The sequence below is a fragment of the Physcomitrium patens genome, chromosome 10 (genome assembly GCF_059467195.1).
Source record: "Physcomitrium patens ecotype Gransden chromosome 10, ASM5946719v1, whole genome shotgun sequence".
Lineage (NCBI taxonomy): Eukaryota > Viridiplantae > Streptophyta > Bryopsida > Funariales > Funariaceae > Physcomitrium > Physcomitrium patens.
In genome coordinates, this window is record NC_143419.1 from 8616414 (window position 1) to 8621845 (window position 5432).

The following is a 5432-nucleotide window of genomic DNA, read 5'->3' on the forward strand; positions in this document are numbered from 1 at the left end:
CCATCTGTTCGAGGAAGAACATGTCGTTCTTGAAGATCTTCATCTCGATTGCGTCGTCTTGAAGGTTGTGACAATCGTAATGTCTCGTCCGGCAGGTCAGCAAACGAAGGTTCTTGAGTTGAATCCGCTGGTTGTTGGCTCTCCATCTAATTAGCATCACAAATGTAAAGAAGTTACAAACAAAGATAGGAAATTGAATGTTATCTTGCCTCAATCTTGTCTCTTTTATAAGAGAGATTTTCATCTTGGTTTTGATGGATGTCGTTGATGAAAAACTTTGACTTTAGCTGATGCATTTGCTAGATTCCTGGATGGCTCCCATGTGCGTTCACTAATATCATATCCGCGCCAATGAACAAGATATTCCAGCTTATTTCGGCGCCGCCTTGAGTCTAATATCTCTTCCACCTCAAATTCTTCATTATTATCTACTTCTATAGGAGGCGGTGGCATTTGTCTTCTTCCTTGTATATGCACTGTCTTATATGGTTCAAGAAGAGATACGTGGAATACAGGATGGATCTTCATTGACTCCGGTAGATGTAACCGATATGCAACTGGGTTGATCTGTTCAGAAACAGAAAAGGGGCCAAGCCTACGATAGTCCAACTTGTCACAAGGTCGAGTAGTCTTGATATTGCGACGAAGTAGCCATACCTTATCACCCACGTTGATTTGTGGTTGCTCCTTACGATATAGATCTGCGTTTATCTTTTGTCGTTCTTGAGCTTCCTTCAATTGTGTCTTCATTATTGCATGTAACTCTGACAACCGATTTGCCATATCTTCTGCTGCAGGATTATCAACTTTTGAAAAATCAAAAGTATCAAGTCGTGGGTGATAGCCATAATTGGCAAAGAAAGATGTTTGTTGCGTGGAAGAATGTACCGTATTATTATAAGCAAACTCTGCCAATGGCAGAAGGTTTGTCCAATCATCTTGTTGGTAGTTGATAGTATACCTTAAATATTGCTCCAAGACTTGGTTTACGCGCTCTGTTTGTCCATCAGTTTGAGGATGGAAAGCCGAAGATAGCTTTATGTCCACTTTTAAAATCTTGAAAAGGGTCCTCCAAAATCTTGACACAAATTGAGTTCCCCTATCCGATATGATATCTTTAGGTAATCCATGATAGCGATAGATATTATCAATGAAAAGCTTAGCTGTTTCTTCACCTGTGATAGATTTTGTACATGGCACAAAATGTGCCATCTTGGTGAAACGATCTACTATCACAAATATAGAATCATAAGATCTTGAGCTTGGAAGATCTGTGATGAAATCCATAGAAACAGAAGACCATGGTTGTTCTGGTATAGGTAATGGCTGAAGAAGTCCGTAAGGTCGATGACGAGGAATTTTTGATCTTGAACAAATATCACATGATTGTACAAAGTCTTTGACTGACTTCCACATTTGTGGCCACCAAAAATCTCTTGATGTGAGTTCCAAAGTCTTATTATATCCAAAGTGCCCTGCTGCTGGAAAGTCATGACGTGCTTGAAGAACATGTAAACGTGCTTCTCCTTCTGGAACATATAGGCATCCTTCAAAATATAATAGATTATTCTTGAACTCAAACTTAGAAGAATCATGAGACTTGGAAGAATTATTCTCGATATCATAAACAAGAGGGTCTGAGGACATACTGGACTGGATTTGCTTGAGAAAAGTTGAATCAACAGTCAATGTTGATTTCATTGCTCGGAGATGAAATTGCTCCGGTTTCAAGAGGACCGTTCTTTGTTGCTCAAAAGCTGCATCTCCTTCTTTTGGTGCAAAATAAGAACGTCTAGATAGGGCATCGGATAAACCTTGTTGTTTTCCTGGCTGATAAGTGATAATGAACTCGAATCTTGACAAAGACATACTCCAACGAGCTTGACGACGATTCAACACGCGTGCTGACATGAAATACTCGAGGTTCTTGTGATCTGTATACACAGTGACTGGACTAGAAGCGCCTTCTAGATAATGACGCCATTCTTGAAAGGAATCCACGATCGCAAGAAGTTCTTTATCGTGGATCTCATAATTGATCTCGGCTGCTGAGAATTTTCTTGAATGAAAAGCTATCGGATGGAGTTTGTCATCTATTCCCATTTGTGATAAAACTGCACCCAAGGCAAAATCTGATGCATCTGTTTCCATAAAAAATGCCTTGGAAAAGTCAACACGATATAAGACTGGTGCAGAGACAAACGATGTCTTCAAGGCTTCAAATGCTGCTTCCGCTTCTTGATTCCATTGGAATTTATCTTTACTAGTCAAGCGTGTAAGTGGAGCTGCAACTCGTGAGAAGTCTTTGATGAAGATCCGATAGTAATTGGCAAATCCCAAGAAACATTGGACATCTCTTACAGTCTTTGGAATCTTCCAATCCATGATTGTTTGGACTTTCTTAGAATCCATCATAAGACCATCATTTGAAATGATGTATCCTAAAAAGTCAACTTGAGTAGTGTGAAATACACACTTTTCCATCTTGGCGTACAATCCTGCATCTCTGAGTTTTTGTAATACTTGACGAACATGTATTTCATGTTCTTCAACATTCTTAGAATAAATCAGGATATCGTCTAGGTAGCAGACGACAAAATTATCTAAGAATTCACGAAATACATCATTCATGAGATGTTGAAAAGCAGCTGGTGCATTCGTGAGTCCAAAAGGCATGACATTATATTCAAAATGCCCGTACCTGGTTCGAAACGCAGTCTTCCATTCATCTCCTTCTTTGATCCGTACTAGATTATATGCTCCTCTTAGATCTATTTTTGTATAGATCTTAGCTTGATTCAACTGGTCAAGGAGTCCTGATATCAAAGGTAATGGATACCTGTTCTTGATTGTGATCTTGTTGAGTCCTCGATAATCAACACACATTCGTAAAGATCCATCTTTTTTCTTTACGAATAGAATTGGAGCTCCTGCTGGAGATTTTGAATGGCGTATGAAATTCTTCGCTAAATTCTCGTCAATATATGTCTTGAGTTAAGCCATCTCATCTTGCGATAAACTGTAAATTGGTCCAAATAGTGGCTGAGTTCCTTCCTTGAGGTTGATTGAACAATCATATGGACGATGCTCAGGAAGAATATCTGCATTCTTTTTCTCAAAAACGTCTTGATACTCCTGATATTGACTTGGAATGCCACTTGAAGTCTTTACGTTTTCAGAAATAGGTGCAGCATAAATAGCAAAAGTTGATCCTTCTTTTGCTGCGTGTATAAATGCTTTTGCACCTATCAGTACGGGTTTTACTGTACTAGACTTATAATTTTTTTCTTGGTTCATAGAACTATTAATAACGCTTTTGGAAAAGTCAAGTTTACGCGAATTCCAATCTATTCGAGGGTTATATTTTTCTAGCCAGGATAAACCTAAAATAACTGGATTGGACGGGGATTTAATTATGTTAAAAGCTATGTAGCTATCATGACCGTCTATTGTTACTTTTATAGGATGAGTTTCATGAGTGACATCTCCAGAAGACAAGGGACGACCATCTATGACTTCTACATGTATTGGTTTAGGTTTCTGTACAAAGGGTATTTTACGACTTTTAACAAATTGTTCATCTAAAAAACATGCTGAGGCTCCCGAATCTAATAAAGCAGAGGCTTTGTAATTCTTAGGTCCTAAATATAAGTCTATTATAAAACAAGGAGAGGGTTCTGAGGAGAGGATAGGACCTTCATTAGGAATTGTACAAGGTTCCAGCTGCACGGTCCCTAATGTAGTTGGACGAATCTGTTTTCCGACATGTTGTCTTCTTTGACCGTCGTACCCCTCATTTTATAGTTGCGTCGTTTCTTTGGACAATGTTGAGCAGTGTGCTTAGGTTCTCCGCAATATAAACATAATCCTTCTTGACGACGACGAATCTTTTCTTGCTCAGTTAGAAGTTTAAAACGTACCGCGTCAATTTGCATGTCTTCTACTTTCGAATGTACGTTTGGCAAAGATGTTGATGTTGCCATTGAGTAATAACGTTGAGGTTCCCGTGAATGATTCTCAGATCGAAATTCAAAAAGTCGATTATCACATTTTACCGCAAAATCGATTGCTTGACTCAAAGTTTGAGGATCAGGTAAGTTGAGCATCAATTTCTTTACTTCGTATTGCAATCCATAAAGAAATTGACTGATGAGTGCAGCATCATCCCACTTGATGTGAATTGCAAGTTGTCGAAATTGTAAAGCATATACTGTTACTGAGCGATTTTCTTGTCGCAGAATTCGGATCTTATTTGTTGCAACACGAGTTGCATCCTGTTCACCATACATAGATCGAAACTCCGCCAAAAAAGCTTCCAAATTGTCCAATATTGGATTTCGTTGTTCAAGAAAAGACGAAAATCACGATAATGCAGAACCAGAAAGTAGAGTGCCAATAAACCTGACTTGTGATCTTGGAGTTGGATAGCTTTGCGGTTGAAGTTCAATTGCCAATTGTACTTGATTGATGAACCCTCGAAACTTTGATCTCGTACCATCAAATTTCTCAGGTAAGGCAATTCTTGGTTCTCTAGTGCTTATAGGGTGTTGTACAATTGGAGAAGGAACGTGATTTGTTGTAGATGTTGAAGCAGCTCCGATCATCTCTATATCTCCACTTTCTGCTATTCTTGTTCTTTCATGTGTTGGTGAATTGAGTTGATGCATCGCATGCATTAACTCCCTCATTTGCTCTTGCATTTGTGCCATTGCACTCTTCATTTCAACAAGTTCTGCCATAATGACACTAAGAAGAAAAATTTGTTTGATATTGCTCAAGACAAAAGAAAAGAAAGACTTGATAACAAAGAAGATACTAAGAACAATATCAGTTTAGAAGTGGGTAATCCGCAAACTTCTAATACGCTTATGTCTTATCAAGAGAAAGGGGTAATCCACTCTTACTCAAGAAAAAACAAAGCTCTGATATTGTAAGTGTACTCTTGTCAATCTGTCAAGGACAAAGACTCGATGAGGAAAAATATACACCAAAAGGCTATCTCGATATAATAAGTCAAAATATAAACAAGTAGGTATATTAAAAGGAAACTGGAATGGCTATTGCCACAAGACAAGAAACTAAAGACTCTTGAACCTGGACTAGAAGCAAGAAAGGAGTTGACAAGAGTGAAGAAGCCTTCACTCTTGTCTCTATATATACTATCTAACTAGGGGCTATGTGGCGACGTTCTATAGGACCTCCAATATGTGTTGACTTTGTAGGACACATGCCTTGACTTACAAGGCAAGTTTTTCTACGTGTGGGCCACATAGTTAGCTTGATCTTCAAGCTAACAACATGTGTGGCACATGGCCAACTTGTTGACCACGTTTCTAATCCAAAAAGTCAATTAAAGACACCTATGAAATCAAAGCAGCATCTAGGAAGTTTCTAGGAAGCTTCTATATTAAATATTATATAATTAACTTACT